The sequence below is a fragment of the Cyanistes caeruleus genome, chromosome 2 (assembly GCF_971803275.1).
Source record: "Cyanistes caeruleus chromosome 2, bCyaCae1.hap1.1, whole genome shotgun sequence".
Lineage (NCBI taxonomy): Eukaryota > Metazoa > Chordata > Aves > Passeriformes > Paridae > Cyanistes > Cyanistes caeruleus.
In genome coordinates this window covers 63,747,636-63,774,142 of record NC_141702.1, presented here as the reverse complement: position 1 = coordinate 63,774,142, position 26,507 = coordinate 63,747,636, and the positions used below count along the sequence as shown (strand labels likewise).

Sequence of the window (26,507 nt, the reverse complement as noted above, 5' to 3'; positions counted from 1 at the left end):
TTCACATACTCTCCTATCTTGAAAAAACTTCACACTTTACCCCTACAGACAGGCACAGGTATCTGTTTTAATAAATCCCTTGGTTGTAATAACACAGGTATTGCAACTCATCACTTTCAAAGATCCAGGAAAAATTTTTCCCAAAGAAAAAAAAATACTGAGATTTAGGTATAGACTTTGTAGCCTTTTATTAATACATTGCATGGTGTTACTATCAAATATAACTTGTGATATTACTAAACATAACACTGGTTCTCAAAACAACCCATGACTTTGGGGGAAGACTGCTCTGCTCACACCTGTTAACTGAGACCATGGGTAGCCACAAACTCAGTGCCCAAGGCTCACCTGCCTCACCACTGCCTGCAGGCTTACAAATCAGAATGGGCAGCCAAGACCTACCACTGTTTCCTGACCCTGCTCACAGCAACAGGGACAGGCTGACACTGATCTACTCAGAGCTGCAGATCTCCCTCTGCTGCCACTGCACACAAACACTATCCATGGGCACACAGGAGAGGTCAAAACTGCACAATGCACCCACAGAAGGTTGGAAGCACTAGACAGTGACATTGGTACTCACTGTTAGCATGATTATTTGGGGCACAAAGCACAAACATTAATGACAAGAGACCACATTTTGTCCCTGTTGGTCTTCAAAAGTAGGAAGCTTCTTTCAAAATGTGGTTTTGTGCCCATGTTGTCCCAGTTAGATACACTTGGGATCCCCTGTGCTTGCTCAACAAACCCTGCAAACATCCACAAAGCTGGGTAATTCCAGTGCTCCCGAGATACGTGGTAATAATACCTTGGCTCTGTCTAAGAAAATTTCCAGGCCACTTGAACATTTCCAACAAACTTATGTGGAAAGCACAAGGTCCAAGATTGAGTGAACAAACATCATTCTAGTCCAAAAATGACTCAGAAGTATGTTTTCTTTTAATAATGAGTAACATGGAAAGCTTTTTCTTCTCTGATGGTAAGCAAAGAAGTCAGAAAACAAATGAGATATAATCATAGCTCTGAACAGTACAAGGACAAGGTCATTACGATGCTTTCCATTTCCTCTCCGAATTCTCTGGGAAATTCTTAGGATCATTCCCTTGCATGAAAAGTACCACATTTCTGGTGGCACCAAAAATGGAAGTTGCATTGTGGTAGAAGAAATGGTTTGTGGTTTATTTAATACAACAGTGGTCATGTCTGTGGCTGGGGTACAAGGCAAATTTGAGTCAAAACCAATTTTACATATTTTTGAGAGTGCGTCTCAGATATGCTCACACACACAGAATAAGACGCATATATATGTTCCTTCCTGAATTTATTTTGTCTGCAAGACAGAGGCTGTCAAGAGGTTTTGACTTACATGAAAATACAATCAGCATATCAAAACATATTTGTGTTTAGACTATTAAGATGGATTTATAACAAGAACATGTTTATAAAATATTCTTTTCAAAGGAAAGTGGTTCTTGACAGCTCCTTAAAACTTTTTTGCACATTACTCTTCAAATGATGGTAACGGGAAAATTCATGAGACAAGCAAATGCCTTTTCTTCCTTAAGTGGTGAAATCTACTAGAAAATTTCATCAACATGAAGAAAACCCTGACCATTTCCAGAAGAAGTGCTGAAACAGAGCTTACATTTTCATCTTGTAAAGCTGTCTAAAAGCTCTCAGTATTAGGTAGTACTACAGATCTGCAGCTCAAGCTGAAAAGATTGGCACAAGAATATAGGACAAAAGTTTTTATTTTCCTTTTTGGAAAAAAGGAAAGGAAACATTCTACAAAGGAAAGAACATTCTCCCTTCTTAGTTTCTTTAATTTATTTTTTTTCTATACAAGGAACAAGATACAACATTCAGTTCAGGTCTGTTTCTTACAAGAAATGAGAGAGTATGCAAGTTATGTTAATGTATCCACCTGAAGGTCATGGAATCTGTGATTACAAGGATCTGCAATGCTGAGTCTTAAAAGAAATTGCTTGATTCTTCATCACAGTCCTACTATACTGAATTACTACAGAATTATGATGTATCCGGTTTTTCACCTAACCAAACATATTCATTCTGCTTTTAAATTTTACTTCTTTTAACATTCATGAAGAAGTCAGGGAACCTTAACAGATGTGAGACTTTAAAGACCTTCTTTAAACATACCTGCTTCTTAGTTTGGGGGTGTTCAGAGGGCTGTATCATAAGAAGAGGTTCTCTACCAGTTCACATGAGGTTATTCATCCCCTGGCCCTTTCTGTCAGTGTGACAAACCACATGGAGAATGCCCCTGGTGGCTCACACTGAGTCTTGTGGGTGGTTAAATGTGTGGGAGTTATGCTCTTTCATTCTGAAGTACCTCCAGGAGAAATCACCCTCAAATTTATGCTGCTATTTTTGTGTGACTTGTTTGCAGTAGAAAAAGGAGTTTACCGTGTACTTTTGTGCTCTACTGCAGACATAAAAGGAAGCATCAAACTTCCACTGCTTATTGCCAAACTGAATAGAGATATCAAGGGGGAAGTCCAAGGTGGTTTTTTCCCCTCCCTTCAAAGTCATTACTTCATAAAGAAAATGGCCTTTAGAGAGACAGCCAGTGATTTACCCAAGGCTGAAAGCACTATCTTTCCCCAGTGGGCTCACAGCAAACTCCCAAAAACAGATGTGATTTTGTAGGATGCTCTGCAGTGCCAGGTGACTTGCCTTTGAACGGTTCAGGCTCCTGCTTTCTGGAGGCTCAACTTTCAAGAAACACATGGCCCTTCCTACCCCTTTTCCAGATTTGATTCTACCAAGAGAAAAAGTCATAGCATTTGCTGTTCTATACAGCAGAGTGTTTTAAATGAAAACATTATGCCAAGGCCTGTTTATGCAACTGTCTTGGAGCTATATAATATAAACAAATATGTATTGTGGTATCTTGAAACCTCAGCAGCTCTAAGCAGATTCAGTCGTGCCATCCCAGGTCAGGACCAGTGATGCTCACCCTTGGCACACACAGAGATGCATGGGAGCAGTGTTACTTGTGGGTCTACGCCCGTGCCAGGCTGAAATGGGTGACAAAACTTCCAGGGAGCACAGCAAGGCAACACGAAACTCCAAATGCCCCATAAAACTTATATTATCTATGACCACAGGGCAACCACAGCAATGGGAGATAAGAACCATTCCTAAAGCTTAGACTGTTCATCCTGATGGTTAAATAAGAAAAGGGAGGAAATTATTATACCCTTGGGGAAAGGCAGAATGAATCTGGGTTGCCAACGTGTAGGCACAGAAACCCTTTTGACTCCTGACAAGCAAAGCCAAGGAGCCAGTGCCTGCTAGGTGTGCAGGTGTAAATGTGTATTTATTGCTCTGTTGACCCAGTTCTCATCTGGTTCATTAGCTTTTATCACCTGGCACAGTAGCTTAAGCCAGCAGAGCAGGGACACAGACAGACATTAGTGCCTGGGGAAGGAAAGAGGGAGGATGGAGGTAATGTCTTAAACCAACACAGCTGGGAACAAGAGTTAGAGACCTATGGTCCCTGACAGTCATCCACCTTTGCATGACAGAAAATGGACTCTGGGTTTAATGCTGCCACTTCTGATCGCCAAAATGCAGGCTGAAGGGCAGTGCTGGGAACAGAAAGCCTCAGGCATTAGTCTTCTGTGGATCTGCAAACAGAGAAGTTTACTGCTTCAGAATAATCCCCTGGTAGGAGACTGAGGTAAGAACCCCCGAGGTCCACTTCTCCCTGTTTTGCCACAGCCTTTGGGATTACATTTTGCCCAGTGTGCTACCACAGAAAGTCACCTCTGTTCCAGGATGAGCACCTGCATGCCCCTATAAGTGAGTGTTTGCTTTGCTGCTTATGAAAATAATACTTAGATATTTGATTACACAGTGCTTTTCTCTGGTTTATGCTGTACCCATGCTCTGTCTATCAGTTCTGGTCTTTCTAGGAAAAGTCAGCTGGGAATAGGAAGAATCCCAACACTCTGGGAGGCACTCTGGCTTTTCTCTTGAGCAGGGAGATGAGAGTTCAGCATGGAGAAGGGCTGTAGAATGAGTGGGCTGGGTGTGATGATGACTCTGGCACCATGTCTGGGCTGTAGGAATCCAGGCTGTCTGCCATTGGCACGTGCATGGCACCAAAAAGCAATTTTCCATACAGTGCTGAGCCAGCTTCAAAGGCAACTGACTGGTACCCATTCACCTGAATGCTAGGCCCTTACTGCCTTTTGGGTTTTTTTCACAATAAACAGTATTTTCTCTATGTCCCATGCAGCCAAAAGGTCAGCTGTGGTGAAAGAGCTGATGAAGCTGCCCTCGCATCCTCCAGGACTGAAAGGACCTGTGGTCGAAGGTATTCACCTTTGAGTCTGTTCTTCCTCATTACAAGGGCCATATCTGTAAGAAAATCATTTTGCTTTGGTAACACATTCTGTTAACAGGATTGTGGGGGAGAATAAAACATTTTCTTTCCCTTTGATATTTGTGACTGTGAAGCACCTCAGTTACAGGCAGTAAAATAATAACAGCAGTGTTGAGTATGTGGCAAACAAACAGCAAACCTGAGGTTTCTCGCCACAGGCTATGCAGCCTCGCAGACTCAGCCAGACATGCTTGGCCAGCACCTGCACAATTGCTTTGTTGTTGTTGTTGTTGTTGTTGTTGTTGTTGTTGTTGATATAGACCAAGTCAGTCAAACTTGCAGAGAGCTGGCTTGCAACTGGACCAGGGCTTCAGACACTTGAGCAAAGAACCCCATCTGGGGTTACGGCAATCAGGCGTCTCTCCTCAGATGTATTCAAAGCCCTGAGAGTCCTGGACTTTCCCAGTAAATTCCTCTGGAATGTAAATAGTCTTCAGATCCCCCACCAGGTGCCAGCAAGGCTTCTTGAGGTTGCTGAAGGGGAAGTCCTCATGACATACTCCAACTAAATAAAAATAGTAGTAATAATAATAATAATAATAATAATAATAATAATAATTATGGTGTTTGGCTGGGGGTATTTTTGCCTCAGAAGAAGATGTGTGTTTGGGAAGAAGCAGTGGTTGGCACTAGAGAATGTTATTCAGAACAGGTCAGCTTAAAACAAGATTTGCTGGATATCACTAAGGTATCTGCTCAGAGGTCTGGCTGACAATGTACTTACAAACCAGAGGAATGTTTCCTTTAGCTCTAGGTGGAAATGTTGAAGCAGATGTTTTAAATAAAGATCCTGGCACTGCAGATATGAGCCCATCAAAATATGCATTTGTATGCATTCTAGAGATATTAAAGAAACTGAAAGCAGTAAGTATGGCTCCTTTTTGACCCATGGAGAGTCAAGGGGACTCTGAACCTCTGGGCTCTGGTCGCAGTTCTGCCACTGCCTTCCTGGATAACCTTGACCAAGTTATTTCATCTCTTGTGCTTCCATTTCCCCAGACACAGCCCTTTGCCACAGCCTCCTTCCCGAAGCAGGCTGTGGAAAAAGCTGTGCATGGAAACTTACCAGTGCTGTCAGGCACAGTCAAGAATATGTGAACACTGGCACTGCTCCTGAGAGATGGGACAGCATACTGGAGGTGACAAGTAGCAGGAACAGGGCTTACAGAGGGAGTACCTGCCAGCTTGGGTGCTTGTATCAATATAAGGGTAACAGGAGTGAGGAGTGCTGCCTGAAAGGTACATTGTCTGGTGCTCAAATATTCCTTGGATTTTTTTTTTTTTTTTTAATGTAGGCCAAGGAGCTCTTTGCTGCAAAAGAAAAAAAGAAACAAGACAATCAGGCATGAAGGGACACGGCAGGAAACATGTGGCAAGCCATGATGGGCCTTGACAAAACTTTCTGTTTTCAAAGTTGCTTAATATAGTTCTGAAAAAAAAAGTCTTCATTGCTATGAAGTATCTCCTTGCCCTTCTTAAAAATATCCTCATTTTATGGGCATCAGAGCAGGGTGATCTTTTGGCACCTAACAACAGCATTTCATTACCAGATCTCAGATGTAGCCAAGCCCTGGGAATACAGAGTCATTGCCAAGACTGGAGACTGCTCCTGAGCAAAGCTCCTTCTGCCTGTGCTCCAAAAAACATTTCCTTTCCGAAAACATAGGCTCATGAAACAAAAATTTCTAGTCAACAGAAGAGTGATATTTTTAGACACTTAAAATCATGATTTCAGGAGCTGAAGGGAGGAAAATTATATCAGCATTCAAAAGGTCCATCCAAGAAATGTATCAGTTATTTAACTTACAAGTACACGCAGAAAGATCAAAGCCTCCTTCTGGGATGAATAACCATGATTCACAGAACTGGGAGGTGCAAAGAAATTACTCCATCAATATAGCTAGCTATCACTTCTTAGGGAGAAAGAAAGCATTTATTCACACTTACTTTAAGGTATTCCTTTCTCTCCACCAATGTTTAAAGTACTACCCTGTAGCACTCAAATGGCAGGTGAAGTAGGAAGAGGAACAGCAAGCTCTTGACAGAAGAAATAAGTCATCGTTCCCTCCCACTGGCAGAAAGGGAAGTCAAGCACAGCTGGAATGGCACACAGCACCAGGGGAAATCACCTCTTTGTTTTCACCTCCTCCTTCTTCATGTCCTCCTGTGGCAGGCCTGTGGGCACTGAGGTTGCAGACAAGGAGGCAGAAAATACCCGTGCGGGCTTTCCAGCTTGTTTTGACGCGTCAAATATTTGGAAAAGAAAAGTGAGGCGTCTGTGTCCCTTCTATGTCCAAAAGCAAAATCCTCCAGTGTTTCCAAGCTGCCCCAAAAGCTGGGAGTTCACATTTCCCAGTAAACCTGTGTGGCTGAAGGATTTCCTGAAACAGCCTGCTTTCCAAATATTCCAATTTAGAGGCTCCTTGGAGCCCCTCTCCTCCTCACTACCCCACATCAGCTCTCCACTGCCTTTTCCAGGCCCCATAGTGACTTCCTTCATTGACCTTTAGAAAGTCCTTCTCTATCTCCTGGGTGTCCTTTCCCCTCCTCTGCGCCCACCTCTTGCTCCCTACCAGCCCTGCTGACTCCTAGCCAGGCACTGCACATTCCTCCCTCCCCTCTCTGCCCTCCTCACTACAGAGCAGGGAAGATAAACAGGACTGTGCTTTGGGTATTGTTGTGTTGGGCAGCAGCCATGAATGGCTTTTGCACTCCTGAGGACAGAGAAAAATTTGAGGCCCTGATAAACAAATATTCGGGCTCCCATGTGTGCTTCAGACCCCCCCTTGTTACAAATTTAATGTCCTTCTACAAGAGAAGGGTCCCTCTCAGCACCAAAGGTCCTAATTCAGCCAGGCATCCCTATGGCCTGGCCAAGTGTCAGGGGTGTCCTGCAGCAGGTGGCCCTAGCACAGATGGACCTGAGCCTGAGGTGCCTTGGCCTCCTCAGCCCGTAAATAAAGGTGTTTATTTGATGTTTATTTCATCCTTAATCAGACATGCTCTGCACTGCTCACCTGCTCCCACCTTATGCTACAAACAAGATGGAGGATTGATGTCATTGACTTTCCTAAGTGGCACAGCAGCCCTAAGATGGCAGCTGAATGTGTGTCCCCAACACAGAGGAGAAGCTGTAAGTCTCATTTTTTCCCACTAAGCAGGCAGGCAGTCTCTCACTTCAGGCTGCTCTCACTCCAGCTGGATAACATCAGTACCCCACCCTGCACCGTGCATTGCTGGGGTGTCCACGTATGCTGTCTAAGCCCAGTGGAGAAGGGGAATAGAAAACATCTCCCTTTCTTTCCATCACCTTTCATCTGTCTTTCTTTATCGCAGACCACGGGTCCGTGGGCTGTCTTTCCCTTCATTGTACTCCATCTGTTCATGCCCCGTTAGTGGCACACAAATATGGCCAGGTGCCCTCACGCTGTCATCACCCTCCTTGAGGGCAAGCGGTTCTCTGATACTGTGTGGATTCAGGATGAGAGATAGGAGAAAAAGCCATTACTGCCCCATCAGCTCACACACCTAACCCAAGAGGGCTGCTGCCACGAGCATGTACAGGCTCTGCATGTCTGCAGAAGGGGGCCTGCAGACCTGTGCCAGTGCACCTGCCAAATTGCACAGGGTGGCCACTGCCTTGAGGGGAGCAGGGTCTGCTCCTGGGTGTAGAAACCAGAGAAGAGAAGGCACCCTGGGGGGCAGATTTCAGAAGGAAAGAGATGCAGCATGTGAGAGCTCTGCTGAGAGGAAGATGCTTCTGGCATGAAGGAGCAGAGCGAAGCCATGAGGCAGTGTGGGAAGACGTCCACAGAAGACCTGTGCTTCCTAACACTGCTCATAAGACTTCAGCTTTCTGGCTCAATTTGTTCATGCCCAAGTGGCTGCTTTGGGATGAGTTTTCCTTAGGAACATGGAGAAGCCTGCAGCTAAAACCCTTTGCAAGAGTGAGATTGGGTAATGAATACTATTCAGCCCATAATTTTGGCAGACATCTAATTTTGGCAAAGCTGCAGTGTCCCAACATGCTGGAGCAGGGCTTAGCAGTTAGCAAACGGCTTTCAGACTGAGAAGGGAGTTTTGTTGTTCTTGGAACAATCTGCCCAAATTTGGTCAAAATATAGAAGCTTTTGGAGAAATTTCAGTTTGCACATCCTCAGGAAAAGCCTCACTGGATCTTCCCCAGGGACAGTTTGCACTGAGCATGTCTAGAACCAGGACTTCAGAAAGATTTGTGCTAAAGGCTGATGCAGGGCACTACCAGATTTAAGCTGAGACAGTAATGGTGCTAATACATCTGGGGAACCCTGGCTTCTCCTAAACCCAGGAAATATGGAGAAAGCAGATGCCTACATAAATGCAGATGGACCAGGCACCAAAAGTAGGCAGGGAAATAGGTGGGATGGGTAGGGATAAAAGTCTAGGAGTCAGTCAGACGATCAGACTGGGATTACATACAGTGTGTGTTGCTTGCCATATGCCAAAGGCTAAAACAGTATTAATTATAGAGCTGTAGTCTCTTCACATAACCATTAAGAGAATCTGTCTGCCTCTGCTTCCCATTTTAGCTTCTATTCCACATTCCCTCCTTCTACTGTCATCTCATCTCTCCCTTTCCTAATGCCCTTCCCTCCATCTTTGACCACTGTCAACTCTCTGCCTTTCTCATAACATCAATATTTTGCTGTAATCTCATAGCTGTTTGCTTCTTTGGTCTCACTCTGTCACACAGCCTTCCAGCACAGTTCTGTCCTCCCACGCACTGCATCTGACATTTAGGGCACTTGAGTTTCTGGAGGCACTGTGCTCTCTCCAGCACTGCTGAGCACTGCTCTTACCCTCACCCAGCACTGATCCTCATTACCCGCTCTGTGGCCTGGCTGAGGATGATTCTATGGCCAGGACGACTTCCTGCAGCCTTACAAAATTAATTTGCTTGTTGTTTCTGAATTTTATTGAAACATTTCTGCACCTCTAAATTAATTTGTTCTTGATCCTGACTCTCCACCAGCACAATCTTACTGTTGCCAGAAAGCTCTTTTCTGGATTCCTTTCCCCTCTTTCCTAGTCATTTTTCCCAAGGACCCCAGCCTATCTCTTCATCTCCCTTCCCTACCTCTTCTGCAGCTTCTCAGGTTGGCATTAAGAAGGGAAGAGCAGCCAATCTCACCTGTCAGGGCTGTGGGAGGGAACTACTGTGTTGCTCCATCTTTCCCAGCTCTCCTGCCATTCCCTCACTGATCCTCAGGAATGCCAGCTCACTGGATAATTCTTTGGGCCAATTCAATTCACTAACCCTGCAGAAAATGTCCTTCTGAGGCTTTTAGCTTGGATTTTTTATTTTTTTTCCCCTCCAGGATTTTTTTTTTTTTTTTTTTTTCCCCAGCTGAATTTACAGTACTGAATTGAAAGCCAACAGGGCAGGGGAAGAGACAACATCTGGCCAAAGAGAGAAAGGGGCAGTGAGTAGTGGGCTGGGACCTTCCTCTTTCAGTGGCCACAAGATTGGCTCAGAGCACTGACTGTAGCTCCACCCCCACTTTCCTTTAGTTCTTTCCATCATATTATGAATATGTGTCACACTTATAGAACAACAGCCTCAATTTCTATTGCTTTTTCGGTGGAGACCTCTAGGTTTTTTTCCCTTTAAGATCATTGGAAAAGGGGTTTTACATTATCTTCCATCTAGAGCCTCCAAATGGCACTCTGCTGAGATTCTGTTCACCTCTTTCCTAGCTAAACCTCAGTCAAATACTCATTAACAAGTGTCTTGATCTGTCCACCCCTCTCCTCACAGACGGCAGTGATCATGAAACCCTTGTCTTCCCAGGCTCAGGACTCCAGCCATCACTGTCACTTGTCTCCCAGTCTTCCCTCCTCTCCTCAGCCTCTGGTACCATGGGTAAAGTGGAAGCCTTCTTCATCAGAAACCACTCTATGTTTTCCCTTGAAAACTGTACATAGATTCAAGTGTTTCAATATTTAAATAAACTTTTCTGCACCACAGCTGCGAATGTGCCAGTTTACCCAGATAGGAGGCTCTTGTAGTAACTTAGACTGAGAGAGCCTTGGCTTTCTATCCAGAAAATAGGCAGCTTTTGCTACCATATCTTCTAACAGCCTAAGATGCTCAAAAACTCCATGGGAGGAACTCCATTTTGTAGCATTCTGGCATGATTATTTCATTATGGAAAGCAAAGATGAGTAAAAAGAAATGTATACTGGTATAACTGAATCTATGTTAGTGCTTTTAGTGGCATAACCATGTTAGTATAAACCTTCTCCACTTCTAACTGACCTGATATTGCTGGAAATGTTTTGCATATAATGAGTCCACAGATTTATTTGCCTCAGGCATTTCTACCAATAGTTCTGGTTGATTTTTTTCATTTGTTCTGGGTATTTCTGTACTATGTCTGGTGCACAGAATGCCAAGATGCTCTCTCACTGGCCAGTGAGTACATCTGAGTATTTGGGCCGGGCTAAGCACTCCCAGCACCTGTGTGAGGCCGAGGCCGTTTTTGAAAACACAAAGTCCTCTCTGCTACTCCTTGAGGCAATGTCTTGTAGAGCATTTTGCAAGGAAGTGTAGGATTTCTATGCAAGCTGGTGTAAGATGACTGCTTTGAGAGGCTTCTGAGAGGCCAGAAATAATTCCTCGAGGCTGGGCTGAACCTCAGAAGAGACCAAACCTGTTTTTGCAGAGCACTGAGTACTGGGGTCACAAGCTGAGGCACGGGGGAAGTCCCAGAATGGCAGTCAGTGCTGGACCAAGATCAGTGATGTGTCCTATGTTCCCTTATTTTACATATGAACAGAAAGAAACAATAAAAATACTGCACTTTTCTGGACAGCTTGCTTTGGGACAGTGGTACAGCTGTAGGCATGGCCAATACAGGTCCTCCATGCCAGCCCATCATTTTAAGTAAAGGGAGCTTTTAGGTGTGAACTCAAAAAGGAAATAAAGGAGTATTTTCAAGTACCCTTGCATTACTCTTGAGGGTGATGGAGTCCTACCAAAGGCAGGCACTGCTTGTGACTGGAGCCTGTTGAGCAGGATGTTCCCTGCAGAGCTTTTATAAAAAGCAACACTGTTATGGAAAAAGTAGAGTGACTTTTATTCAGGATATCAAGTGAAGAAGCAAAAGGCATCTTCAAGAAAACAATGCAGAGATGAGACAGACAAGAGGAGGTTTGCATATTTGGAAAAGATACTTTGCAAGAATACCAGGAGAAATTTCCCCACATTTAAAAGGAAATCAGGCAGGATTGTATTGCAATTGGCTCTCTCCTTGCTTTCATTTGCCTAAGGGCCAGGCCTTCTGCATTTCAAAGACATTCACCTCTCCACAAGCTTTGTGGTTTTTTTTAATCTCAGCATCTATGCCCTCCATCTCTTCTTCATTGTAGCCTTCATGGCTCATGCTGGGTTTTTCCAATGACAAAAGTCCATTTATTTGCTTTCTTGAGAAGCTGGACAGCAAAGAAAGATGCTACCAAAACTGTTGCTAGGTTAAAAAGAGGGAATAGAGAGGATAGGGAAGTATCTTGTCTAGCACAGATGATTGCTCTCACCAAAGCAAACACTGCTGTATGATGGAAATGGATGACAATACTGCTGGGACAGGCATCAGTCATGTCATCAGTACCCTGCCACTGTGCTGACAGACAGAGAGGAAGCTGCAATTGGTGTTTTCCTGAGGTGTTTTCCATCAGCTGGTGGAAAGGTAATGTTTTTCTAGCAGGAATAAAATGTAAAAGTATGCACAAAGCATAAATCTTTATGTAAATATGTTTTCTCCCCAGTTTACAGTGCAGTGGGTTCAGTTTAGATGAGCTTCTCTTATGATATTAAAGCTCTAAAGAGCAGCTGCGGTCAGTAATGAGACACAGCTGGAGCCAGAGATGTGAGTCCAGGGCCAGTTCTTTAAACTGTGTTTTCTTTTTTTCCTTTTTTTTTTTTTTCTTGTTACAGTCCAGGTAGGACATTTTCCCTAGTGATAAGCTAATTGTGTGCTGCATCATGATGGATACTGTTATTCCTGACTCACCCTAGAGAAAATGAAACACACGTGTCTGTCTGTCCTTACCAAGTCTGGTAAGGCTGCATTTCTTACACTTACTTCTGAGTATCCTGTGCAGGCAAGTGACTGCCATTTGGTGCTTTCCCACTTAAATTTGTCAACCTGCTCGTTCAGGTTTCTTTGTCGGAGGGCACATTACTGAAATTCCCCTCTCAGCCAGTAGCCCAAGGCAAGTCTTGTGAGCTGAAGATTGTTACCCACAGAGATGAGGTGCCTGATGGCCATATTTACACTGACACTAAAAAGGCTTCTTGTCTTCCTCTTCAAATCACTGAAGATTTATCTAAAAGGGGCTAGCCTGACTCTCAAGAAACTTAAGAAGGCTCTGGTAAAGCTGTGAGCTCCATTTCTACAAGTAAAAGCACGCTTGATGCCTTCTGAAGGGGTGGGGTACAGGTAAGTTGCTTTCATTTCTGTGGACTGAGTTTGCAGTTTTAAATGAGTCATCCCAGTTTTCCTGCTTGTCCCTGGGAGGTGGGCCAACAATGGACAAACTCCCCAGTCCCCTCCACTGCCTTCTGAGGATTCCCTGTGCCCCCGACGGCTACAAGACACCTACCACATACTGAGAGGAGGGGAAATTCCAGGAGTAATGTGGGAGAGCGCAGGACTGGGCATGCAGCTGGGTCCCAGGACAACCCTGCTGGCTCATATCCTCCTGCAGCTGAGGATTGGGGATTGCTCTTCAAAGGGATAGCTGGGCTCTTGCCAGCCTGTCAGTCTCTAGTAACTATTGTCTATTCCTGGCAATTCTGCAGGTGGCTCCAGCTCCATGTCTGGCCACCTGCTCACTAAGTGACTCTGGAAAAGCAGCAGGAAGGGCAGCCAACGACAGGGAAGAGTGAGACATTCCCTCGCAAGGGCATCCTATGCAGTTATGCTGCACTCAGAATAATGTCCAAATGCTTCTGGGCCTCAGCAAAATGATAGTCACTCTTGCATCCTGAAGTGAATGAGAATTGGGGTCACGGTGCCATTTCCAGGAACTCTTCTATGTCTACGGTCTTATGATGACAAGATAAGATCACTGGTGCATACGACAAAATGATGAAGTGTCAGTGTCAGATTAATGGTAGCGCTCAATGATCTTAGAAGTCTTTTCCAACCTTAAGGTTTCTATCCTTAAGGATAGAATTTAAGATATAAGATATAAGGATATCCTTAAGGACTCTGTGGGTGGGAGTGGATGCTGTTCTGGCTGTGCTGTCACACCTTCATCCAGCATGGAAATTAACACAGTCCTGTCATGACTCCCAGCCCCTGCTCATCCACCCTGGAGAAACACTGGTTCATTTCCTATCTCTTGGATAGGACAGCTGGTTCCCTCTGAATCACAGAGTAATTAAGGTTGGAAAAGAACACTAAGATCATGAAGTCCAACTGTTAACCAAGCTTGGGTGCAATGGGGAAAACAGTTCATCCCTGGATGGCCTGAGGATGTGGTGTGGGAAATCTGCAACAGGTTTGCCTACCTTACCCCATATTGCCCTGCCTGTCCCCCAGAGGCTCCAGCTTCCCCATGATCTCACCTTGCATGTGTGGCATGCCACAGCCTGGAAGTTTCCTTGGGCCTCATGCTATATAAGTACCTTTGCAGGGGGCTGCCACACATTCCTATCATTGCTTCAGACACTTTGAACAGAGAAAACACAGAAGAAATGTTGATCATGTCCCAAAGCTCCAGCTGCACTGCAGGGAGCACAGAGGGCTGAGGCAGGACCGCTGTGACCAAGATGCAGTGTGCTGTAGCCCTGGCAAGTACAAAAACAGCAGCTGGCACTGCTGGAGAATTGCTGACTGGGCCAGTAATCACTCCTGCATTGGGAAAGAGAGGTTTAGCAGAGCATCACAGTCTGTGATGTCCCTAGAGGCTTTCACTTCTCTTTAGGAGACAGAGGGCAAGAGTAGTCAATTATTTAATGATAGCCCTAGCTATGGCATCTTCCAAATATAATTGCTCATTGTATGTTTATTACCTGTAGGAACATTAATTTACAGTTACTGGCATAACATATCAACTGATGTCCTTTTACTTTGTTTGCTTTCACAGACATTTGCTTGCTGTAGTTGAGTAACCACAATGCTACCTTCATTAACAGGGAATAACATTATTATTATTATTAACAGGGAGATCTTTCTCTTTCAAGAGGACTTCCTGGAGAGTAAAGCACCATTTGCGCCAAAGAGCACTGTCAGGGGGCAAGCCCTCACTTTTTTGTGCTTACCATGTAGGAAAGGGAAGAGCTAGAAATGGAAATACAGTTTATACACTTTCTTTTTAAGTAGATGATCTGCCTTGAGAAAAATGTTTAATGGAGGTTATCTCAAAGTGCAGCACAGAGCTTTTTTTGTGTGGGCAGAAATTCTTCACAAAGAACAAGAGGTATTTCCATATATGCATGAGATTCCAGAGAATGTATTGCAGAAAACAAAAGATAATATATACCAGCCATATCATCCTTATCTCGTTGCTTCTTCTTATATCCTTCTATTTTTCCATATCCTCCTCAAGACTCAGAGCATTCCCATACAGTGCCATGCTATATAAATGGAGTAGGAAAAATGACCAATGCCACAGTGATTATAATTAGAGAGGAGCTGTCACTGCTGGCCCAGTGAAATGTCATTCCCAGCTGGGATTTGTTTGACTGCTGCAATGTGGCAGAACCAATGTTGATCAGAGGGATGAAGCATCTCTCCTATGAGGAAAGGCTGCGAGAATTAGGATTCTTCAGCCTGGCCAAGAGAAGGCTTCAGGGTGTCCTAATTGTGACCTTCCAATACCTGAAGGAAACTAACAGGAAACGTGGGGCAAGACTATTTTCAAGAGCATGTAGTGACAGGGCAAGGGGGAATGGGTTCACACTGGGAGAGTAGGTTTAGATTAGATAAAAGGAGGAAACTGTTTACTGTGAGGATGGTGAGGCACTGGAACAGGTTGTGCGGGTAAGTTGTGGATGCCCCATCCCTGGAGGTGTTAACGGCCAGGCTGGACAGGGCTCTGAGCTACCTGGTCTAGTGGAAGGTGTCCATGGCAGGGGGATTGAACTTCAAGGTTCCTTCCAACCCAAACCATTCTATGATTTTATGATTCTATGGTGTAGGTCACTCATGAGGAGGGGGAAAAGGTTTGGTACGGCTTCCTGCTTGCAGGAGCATACAGGGGCCCAGGAGACATCAGTATGGCAGCCTGGTTTCTCTGGTACAAAGACATCACCCTGTGTTGAGGCATTGGCCAGATCTTGGCAGTGATGCAGCCAGAGGACAAACTGACAATTGCCATGGCTTCCATGGGCTCTTTTCTGAACATGCACCCCATCTATCCGAGAGAAAGGTATTACAGCTCTTATCCCCAGTGCTTGTTTGTGTGTGGGGGGGTATGTAAATACATAGAACAACCAACACAGAGGGAGGTATGAGCTATGGGTGAAGTCCAGGACCCCTGAAGGCCATTTCACTCAGAGCTAGTGAAAGAAGAAATGCTGTGGATCATATACAAAATATCGTATCTACCGAACTAAACCACAGATCTGACAGTTCTGTACCTGGGAGGGACATATGGATTTCTTTTCTATGAAACCAGAGTAGCCTCTACTAGTGCATAGGGGAAATTCCCACCAGAAAGGAGAGGATTCCTGCTGTAGGACCAGAAAAGTACCTGAGAAATCACCTAGAATGACTCACAGAAATAGTACTTTTAACAGAGAGGAGGATCAGCCTAGCATTACCTCAGCAAGTTCTGATCTGTAGCAGTACAACATCGCAAACTCAATTCTTGCTCTCTCACACAGTCAATTTCTTCTGTTTGCTTAAGTACCTGTTCATTTCAGTTAACAGAAGACCTTTTTAAATTTTGTCAGAAAGGTTTCAAGATTACTTTTTTTTGCCTTTATTCTTCATGTGAATCTATTGTCTTCCTAGAGTTAAACTAAAAAGCTGGAGATGATCTTGTGCTTGATTAGAGCTTGTACAGGTCCTTAAAAATAAAATTCTTATTTTCTTGTTTTTTGGGTTTTTTTATCTTCTCTCTCTATTCAAAAGCCTCTGCTTATCCAGAAGATCAATGAGAAATCACAGTCTAGTTCTCCAAGCTCATTTGAACATTTTCAGATATGTTTACTTCACGTTCTTCATACTTTGCACATACTACTGCTTGGTCACTTCTCTGACTAGTAAGAGAGTACATTTTGTGGAGAAGGTGTGTATAATCACGTGTGTTTATCTTTTTCTTAATAAATATCTGTCTCAGAAACCTAATAAAAAAAAATGCATTTATTCACAGCAGTTGCTTCACAGCCCTCTATTAATTCAGATTCACTGCTTAATGCAAGACCAAATTGAGAGCAGTTCTGCACAAGAAGAGGCTTAGTGTCCTTCTGCAAATGCAGGTGTGGCTGAGCACCACTAGACCAGGTGGGTGCTGGGCAGAGGGAGGATGTCATATCCACAACAAAAAGGTCAGTGAGATGGAAAGGAAAGGTAATCACAAGAAGGAAGTGGGAAGGGGTGGAAAGGGTTTGGAAGGAGAGAAAGGGCAGGAGTGCACAGAGTGAGCCTGAAGGGAAGGGTGAGAAATAAGATAAGAGGCCCAGGGGATATTCATACTTTAAGATATCCTTTAGGATATTCATCCCAAAAAAGCCCAGTCAAAACCACCAGGTGCTTTCTGCACTCCGTGTGCTAATTCCTGATCCTGTCTCCTCTCCACAGGCCAGAGAAGCTCAGTGCTGATGGTGGAGGCAAAATTACTCTGGCCAGACGCATCTCATCACACTTCCACAGCTGGTCCTGCACATCCCATAAGCACCTCATGCACTTGTGTAATAGAACATCAATATCACTGGAAAGAAGAGGTATGGATGCTAGCTTTGGAACAGGCTGCAGGGAGCTGCAGAAACTGCAGGCCCATGGCCTCTCAGTCCTGCCTGAGAAGCTAGCCTGAGAAAATTCATAAGAGGATTTCAAAACAATCCTCAGAGACAGAAAACAACTGCCAGGTGCTGTTTGTCTGTCCTCTTGTTTTCCTTGCAGGAGAAAGTCAGGGGGGTGGTGAGCCCCACTGACCAATGATGGTGATGTAGCACTTTGCTAACCAATAAGAGTTTCCTTTCTGTATTTTCCACTTATCTGTCTATAAGACAAGCCTAGAGCAATAAACTAGGGAATTCTCGTGTTGTGACTCCCTTGAGAGTCCGTGTCGTTCTTTCCAGCCGTTCCCAATCGGAATGACAAAGAGGTAGCTGTCTCCTTAAGATACCAGGATATCATCTGCAGCTTGGAGCCCGCCACGACAGTGGATGCTCTCACAGGAACACTTCTGGGTGACAGAGGCTCCGGGGTTTCCTGGTGCCTGGCACCCATCCACTGAGATCGCCTGATTCAGAGGGTTGCCTGGGAATGCAACCCAGCTTGCTTGGCTATGCTGGCCCAGGAGGAAGCACAAGATGGGTATCCTGGTCCTGCTCTGCTCATTCCTTGGGAGGCAGCAGGATAAATGTGACAGCACCTGTTTCCCCAGTGAGAGGTATCTGACGACACAACTTGGTATTGTTATCAGGAAATACGAGTGGTGAACGCAACACTCCCTGTTTCATAATCAGAGAAAGAAACATCACTGACCCTGTCTCTGACTAAAGGACAATATATTTCCTGCTTTTGGGAGTGGAATTAAACTGACATGGGGGAGTTCTTGATGCCTGTTTTATTTCTGATTAAATAAAGTATCTACATGGGAGCGTGCAGCCTGTTGTCCTTGGTGTCATTGCCTCTGACCAAGCTCCCCCCAGAACACCATCAGAAGGGCATGAAGGAAACAGGAACAAAAAACAAGATAGTTGCACTCTCCTGACATGAATGCTGGGCACTAGCAGTGTCATCAAAAAATGACACTGATCCAAGGGGGAGCTCTGGCACTGCAGCAGTAGGTACCAATTCTTTTCTTAAAAGGACAATTATGAGAGAGACAGAGAGCCATGCTCTCACTGGGGAGCAAAAGGACTGCTGAAGGCACTGGCATTCCTGCTATGTGACACACAGGACATTAGACAACTGATTCACTCATTTCCTACTGACTTCTGTCTCTTCTACATTTATGTCATAATCTCGCAAGCTGGGAACTTTTAGGCAAACAAGGAAAGACAGGGGAAGCAGTTACAGCTACAGTGAGACTGCCCTGACAGCAACATCTCCTATAATGACTCCAAGTTTTAAGTATTGTAGAAGAAAATCAAAAAGATGGGTAACATCCTGAATATCATCCACACACTGGGCTTGGACTTTACCTGGAAGTTCTAAAAATAAATATTTTCACTGTACGAGATTTCTGTTTCACGGTTCTTTCTCTTTCTATTTTCTATTTTGAGAATCAATTGCAGTTATACAATCTTTAGCTACAGGAATTTAGAATTGAGACTTCCTTACTCAGAAAGGGGAATTAATTTTATATGCACCCAAAAGCGATTGTGGAGAAGTTGGCCCCCTCCCAAAGAGAATTCAAGTTAACAGCCAGTCATACAAATTTTCTTGCCAAGGTCAGGAAACAAAAAGGAAGGAAGCAGAAAATAAAAAGTTAAAAGCAAAACAAAAGACTCAAAATAAAATTTGTTTTGTTTTTTATCATTGTTTTTGCGAGATAGTCTGCTAGGAAACATTGAGGCAGCAGAGAAGAAAAATGCATATTTGTTGCTTTTCATAATGAGACTGTTTTCTCAGTTGAAAACATTGTCCTTGAAAACAATTATGAACCCCTCTACTGTTTTAGAACACCACTCCCCTGAGAATTTCATGATACCCTAACAGGAACATTTTAATATAAAACCTCTCATCCATAATCCTCAGCCAGATATTTAAATGTTCCTAAAGCTCAAGTCCTTCTAGTGCTGTCATGGACTCATTTCTATTTCCTATAAAGTCTCCAAGAAATTCTGTAAATAAACAGAAAAATTAATACAATTTTCCCTGTGAAAAGTTGTCCTACTATTGCACCTCAGCAAGTAATCTGCCTTGAAATCAATTATGAGCTTGAAATCTATCTGAGTAGGCAGATTGGTACTTGGTCATGCAGACAGCAAGGGACTGTTTTTGTGTATGAGCCTACACACATATTTTTCAAATATGGGAAACTATTTTCACTTGATATCCGCAAGTATAGTAGCACCCCTTTGCCTCCTCTTTCTGCCAATGAGAATATGAAAAGAATTCTCACGCAGGATTCCCTCAACCAAAACTTTACAGTTTTTGTTTTTCCAGTTTGTATAGCTGTCTCCAACTGGGGAAAATGTGTGGTGGATAACTACTCAAGCCTTTAAATTTTCACTTTTCTCTAGTGCCAGTGTTAAACTGCTGCCTTTTTTTTTTTTTTTTCTCCCCTGATCTTTTCTTTTTATTAGTTCTCTAGCTTTGCTGAAGCTGAGGGGGATTTGAAAGCTGCAGTAGGAAAAAGAAAATGAAACATGACCTAGTGGTGCCCTCCCAGGATGCAGTCAGCAAAGTCTGGGAAAGTCATTGAAGACAAATGTGCACAAAACAACGTATGTTACAGTTTTCTTGGATCATTGTTGCAGTGTATTGTTCCTCACAATCCCTTAAATTACCCTGATCTAGAACATGAGCATCTCTACTTCAATTTCTAAACACTGAACACGTTATTCTCTGATTCATCATGGGTTTTTTTCATAAACAGAAAGCAAATTAAATTCACTTCATATTTCAAGTTTTACTTAGATGTTTCCCAATAAAAACAGACTTTTTCCTGAAAATTACAAATTCACAAATGCAAGGACTAATTTTGGTAAAACATCGTTTCTCAGCAAGGAAATATTTAAAAGTAAACATTTTGATCTTTCTCATGGTGATCTTGGGATCTTTGCATTTTGTGGAGCACAGTCAATTGAGGATAATAAAACTACCTTGAATACTTTTTTATAGATGCACAGAAGGCAAGGTGATCAGAACCTGTGTTGTAAATGCAGTTCCACGAAAAGCTTACCCCATCACAACTTCCTCTGAGGCGTAACCAGTTCAGTTGGTCTGGAATAGATATAAATGCTTTGTTTACTGTCAGCACTTGTTCAGCAGCTATGACCAAGACTGAGGGGTGTAGTGGCTACTGTCAGCACTGGTAGGTACAGCTTTGTTGCAAAAGCAGCCCAAAAAAGGCTCATCTTCCTCTTCTGGCACTGTGACTTTGCCACTTGCTTCCTTAAAAATCCTCCATGCAGATCTTGTTCCATGCACACTGCAAATTTCTCTGCTTGCTCGGCTCTCTCTTTGCACTTCTGTTTCCTCTCTCCTGTACTCTTCTCCTCCCAGCTCCTTCCAGATCCTTTCTGAGGTCTCACAGCTCTCTGCTGATACTCTGGCTGTGTACCACATACCTTCTGTCACCAGTCCTCTCCTCCCACCCTGATCTCCCTGTGCCCCACACCCCATCTCCACCCCATGGCACTCATTGGCAAGGATGCTCTGTTCATGCTCCAACAACTGCTGGCCTGAATACCTTCCCCCTCCCCTGGGCTCAGAATGTCAGCTTTTCACGTGTGTCTTTGGAGCTTGGCTGGGAATGCATAGCGACAGGGACTAGCGTGCCTTTCCACAGGCTGGAAAGGAGGAGTGGCACTCTTCTATAAATCAAGTAATTACTTAGACACTTGGAATAGTAGTATCTTCGTTGCTGTGCCATGGCACTGTCTCTGGAGCATCCTGAAAAGCTCAGCACAGCCCAGATTCATTATGAGGATTTGACGTGGCCTGATGGTAAGAATGCTGAAATAGTCTGAGTTTTTCACCTTTGCTTTCTGCCTTATGAATGAAGGGATTGTATCCTCAGAAACTGTGACTGTACAAACTCAGAGATAGGAAAACGTAGTTTGAAATCCACAGAGAGTTCATCCTTTTCTGAAGAAAACAGACATATTTTCCAGCTCTTCAGGAAAAAAAAGAGAATACAGAGCCCAGGGACTTGTGGGGACTGGGGGGAACTCTACGTTTTTATTTTCTGCTTCCTTTTTATGTCAGTACTGGAAGAAACTCTCTACAGGGAAGCTGTGCTGATTTAACTAAAGTCCACTTTGTAACTCCTTTTAAGTTTGACACATTCTGGTAAATCCAGCCAGGACAGATGCTACTTACCCTTCTGGACCACCAAAGAACCAAAGCCAGAGGTTTCCATTCCTGTGAGGGAGCAGACAGAATGTAGTATTTGCCCATGCACCACAATCTTAACACAAAACTGCTGTTCTCTACAATTTTGGTACCTTATTATAAAAAAATGGTAACTCTCTGGGTACCCTGGAATTTCAGCTGGGACTGAGGATGCCTAAGCAGGGTGAAGATCTGCCAGTTCTGCTGAAGATTCCACCAGTTCAGCAGGAAAAAAGGAGTGCAGAGAGCTGCCAGTGCTGGCATCTTCAATTGTTACGCTTAGCATCACAAAGGCTCAGCTGTTAGAGTCTTCCCTTTAGATGGGCTCCTCACTCATTTTCCTTCTACTAGGTTTAGACATGGCCTTTACAAGTTTGTCTTACAATCATTCCACTGCACATGAGGCCCATGCACTGCTAAAGCCATTACAGTGACAGTAATGTCAAATGTCATGGAGCTGGTTCTGTCAGTAGAACTCCAGGAGCTTTGCCATGGGAATACCATCTTTACTCCTAGCAGTGGGTAAGTTTGTCACAGAAACTCAGGTGTCTGCAAACAGCCCTGCTCAAGTCCATTTTTAAATTTTCTATGGTTACTGGTATATTACAAAACTTTGCATTAACTACATTTTGAACACTCTCATATAGTGCTAATGAAACCAGTTAAAGCAATGTCATTTGTCGTGCAGCTCTCCAGAATGCAACAGAAATAAATTAAAGGGATGAAAAGGTTTTCTTTACTGAACATCAAGGCCACAACATAGCTTCTCTCAAGGAGTGGGAACCAGAAGGCTTGCTAGGTTTCCCTTTCAGGGTGATGTATTGCCATGCAGTCTCACACTGACCTGCTGCTGGGAATCACCATCTCAGTAACAGTCCTGCAGTCTCTAAGGAAGAAACCCCACACTGACAAGAGGACATTACTGTCCTGCTGCCTCCAGCTGGCCTTCCTGCCCCCGCACTAGAGCACACTCACAGCTCAGCAGGAGAGTATTTTTCCACCCTTTGCATCTTTATGTTTGTTTAAATCTTTCACAAACTCTGAATCTACTACTACAAGCAGGATGTAATGGCATAAGCAAGACATTGAGCTTCCCCAAAGACTTCTCCATAGCCAATGTGCCCACAGTAATTTTCATATCTCTTTTCTTCTTAAGAAGAAATTATACTCAGCTCACCATAGCTCAGTTGCTAGCCCTGTACTGTCTTTGCAACAGAGCAAAAAAGAATATTGTAGGCTGTTGGTTTACATGAGTTTGCAACTGACACAGAAGGAAATGGAGCAGTGGACAGAGGCAATAATACAGGAGATTATTTAAGATGCCTCCTGCAGTTTAGGCATCACTTGAAGGGGAACTGTGAAATCAGTGTGAGGGAGTTTCCTCTGTGCCTTTGGTTTTCCCACTTACTGCCTAGGGTTTTGCCTTTCATTAACAGACTGGAATGCCCTTGAAATCCATAGGAATCAATGAAGATGAGAAATTTCAGCCTGCATCTTATATCAGAAGTGTTTTAGCAATTAATTGGCTGCATACCTTTTAAGGAGGAATCTGAATGTAAGTTGTCCTGCTGCAGCCTTTGGAAATGCACAAGTCTATGGGGCCAGATGGGATCCACCCCAGAGAGAGCCAGTTGAAGTGCTCAGTGAACCACTTCCCATCATTACCAGAATTTCTGGCTAACGTGGGAGGTTCCAGGTGACTGGAAGTTAACAACTGTGACACCTGTCTACAGGAAGGGCCAGGAGGAGGATCCAGGGAACCATAACCTGTCAATCTGACCTTGGTGCCAGGGAAGGCCATGGAGAAGATCATCTTGAGAGCCATCACACAGCAAATGTGCAGGGCATAGGCCCAGCCAGTGTAAGTTCATGACAGGCAGGTCCTGTTTGACCAACTGATCTACTTTGACAAGGAGCTTAGTGGATGAGGGACAGACTGTGGCTGTCACCTGCCTGGACTTTCATAAAGCCTCTGATACCATTTCCACAGCATTGTCCTGTAGAAAGTAGCAGTCCATGGCTGGCTGGGTGCAGAGTTTGCTGGGTAAAAATTGTCTGTATGACCTGGCCCAGAGAGTGATGCTGAACAGAGCTACATCCAGCTGGTGACTGGCAATGAGTGATGCCCCCAAGACCCAGTTTTGGGGTCAGCCCAGTTTGATACCCTTTTTGATTATCTGGATGAGAGGACCAAGGGCAGCCCTTTGCAGATGACACCACAGTGTGGCCAGCAGGCCCAGGGCCAGGATCATCCCCCTGTACTCGGCACTGGTGAGGCCATGCCTCAAATCCTGCATCCAGTTCTGGGTCCCTCACTACAAGAAAAATATTGAGGTCATGCAGCAAGTCCAGAGAAAGGCAAAAGACTGAGCACAAGTCTTATGAGAAGTGGCTAAAGGAGCTGGGATTGTTTACCCTGAAGAAAAGGAGGTTCAGGGGAGACCTTATCACTCTTGATAAGTCCCTGAAAGAAGAGTGTAGCCAAGTGGGGGCCAGCCTTTTCTTCCAGGGAACAAGAGAAGGACAAGAGAAGATGGCCTCCAGTTGCTGCAGGCAAGGTTTTGACTAGATACCAGGAGAAATTTCTTCATGGAAAGGGTTGTCAAGTATTGGGATAAGTTGTTCAGGGAAGTGGTGGAGTCACCATCCCTGCAGATATTTAAAAGACATGTACACGTGACACGTAGGAACATGGTTTGGCAGTGGACTTGGCAATGCTGGTTTAAAGGTCGGACTCAATGATCTTAGAGGTCCTTCCCTATTTAAATGATTCTATTCTATTCCATGGCCTGCAGCAGATTTGCTCTGGATGCTGGTAGAATAGTACCACTATTCCTGGGATGGCTCTGAGCTGATTCTCTCTGTAAAAACATAAAGCTTACCATTCCTGGCACAGTGCCAGGCTAACAAAAAAAAAAAAAAGCCTGAGTCATCCTGCATATGCCACATGCATGTCTATAGCCAAGCACTGCAGAGCTGTGGCATTGCTTGCTGATGTCCCTGCGGTGGCAGTAGAGGTGTCCTAAAAGATTTGTTCCAGTAGCTCCAGAAGGGATCTGTCACTGAGGGCTCTTTCTGAATATTGCTGAGTTCAGCATCACAGACCTGTCTGCTGGTGAGTACCCTGGGGTTTTGGGTTGGGCTAAAAGAATTATTGATAGCTACACCTTTTTGTCAGGCAAAGAGATACTGAAAAATAAACAGAACACCCACAGAAAAAGAAAGAAGCTTCAGTTACTGCAAGCATATGAAAACCAACTGGTTCCTGCTTGATCCCTATGGGGTTCTGCTGCTATTGATGTCTTCAAACTGGATTATCTGTCCCCAGGCTGAATTCTACAAAAGGAATTGATGTCTTCAAGATGACTTTTCTCACCTTTTGTAAATGTAATTGACGTCCTCAGATAACTTCTAAAACAGAAGTTGTAGCTTAATGAAGAAAATATCTTTGTGTTGTGCAAGATTATACTGCCTAAATAAATATGCATTAAGTAGGTGGAGAATATGTATTAGGTGTAAAATTTACTGAATAAAAGATAAAACTTTCTACCAACTACACTTGGTGTACTTGATTTGTGGAAACCTCCACCTTGCACCCTGCACAGAACAAACAGCCTCTTCTCAAATTAGGCTCTGTGTCTGCATTTAGAGAGCTCCTAAAAGCTGAAACACTACCACACACCTCACCTCCTCACCACCCTCACCTTTGGAATCCAGGGTCTCAGCAGCACAGCTTACACATTGTCTACTGCAAGCTGCATTCGTCCAACACCAGCATTATCAGCCCTTGATTTTACAAAGTACTGAACATTTGCAGAGGTCAGTTGTCTTTAGAGGACTGCTTTTTGCAATTTTCTCTTGCTTTCACCACAGAAAATACTTACTTGACAATTTTTATAGCTTCAATGGTTGTCAGGTGGTACAAACCACAGAAGGCATGTGCCTGCACTCTGAAGAACTCCCTCTCTCAGCTGGAGATCAGGCACTCTTACTGAAAAAAAGGAACACTTCACTGTTTTCATCCCTACACACTAGTGTCAGTTCCTTCTTTAAACTCCAGAGTTTTACATCCTGCCCATATTAGGACAGCAACCTAAGTGGTGATTCAACCTCTAGCCTGAACTGCTGTTAGGTAAACTTCTTGTAGGCTTCTCCTCCGAGCATCACTTGTGGGGCTCTCAAGGTGTACATCAGCAAGAACAGCTGTGGTGCTCCAGCAAGCCTCTTTACCTTGTCCATTGGAAGCAGGATTACCTCAATTTCTACCCCCAGAAAGCAGTTTGTAGCATTTTCCATGCAATCTGAGTCATGGTACAGCAGCTGAATCGTTTTTGTTAGCTGGAGACAAGTGATGTAGATTTTTGTGGACATTTCAATGGACTTCCCTCACAAAACCCTCCTACTTTTGGCCCTGGGGAAGGAGGATGTGTATTCTTGTCCCTCCCAGGATGTGATACTGGTGGAGAACTGCCCTTTCAAGGTAAAAAGAGGTAAAGACAAGTTGTCTCTGCCCTTTGCCAGGGGCTTTGAATCAAAACTGAATCACCATTTGCTCTGCATTTTATCACACTGAAGCCATGCCCCAACATTTCCCCAGAGGCCTGAAAGCAGGAAGGCTTTTTTCCTGGCCTTGATGAATAACTTAGGTGTCAGTGAGAGCTGGGGCTGGGGGGAAGTGCTCCCTGAAATACCATGGCTCAGCTCGGCTGCAGCTGCAGCTGGACCACAGGAGCAGGTACCAGTGACCCTTCCTGGTTAAAGAGCCTGGGGCATCCATGGCCAGGAAGGAACTGGCAAGGATTCAGCACTGGGAAACTCCCCAGGAAAGGTGACAGGATATAGGCATGTGGGTGAGCATCAGGATCATG

General features: G+C 44.2%; 2 long non-coding RNA genes across 3 annotated transcripts in view; one reads left to right on the top strand and one right to left on the bottom strand.

The window, feature by feature from the left end:
• Nucleotides 1-1,302: 1,302 nt before the first annotated feature.
• Nucleotides 1,303-26,507, bottom strand: part of LOC111927020 (uncharacterized) — a 49,983-nt gene continuing 24,778 nt past the window's right edge. The window contains exons 4-5 of one of the 2 annotated variants that reach the window (XR_015283305.1): nt 20,486-21,669; nt 1,826-4,919 (exon numbers count right to left, since the gene is read on the bottom strand). This is a non-coding gene — a long non-coding RNA (uncharacterized LOC111927020). Of the gene's footprint in view, nt 4,920-20,485; nt 21,670-26,507 lie in introns of both variants that reach the window. The other variant, XR_002863341.2, reaches the window with a different exon arrangement.
• LOC147654870 (uncharacterized) lies at nt 12,666-18,239 on the top strand. The gene is made up of 4 exons (XR_015283306.1): nt 12,666-12,894; nt 16,781-16,911; nt 17,209-17,351; nt 17,709-18,239. It is a non-coding gene; the product is annotated as an uncharacterized LOC147654870 (long non-coding RNA).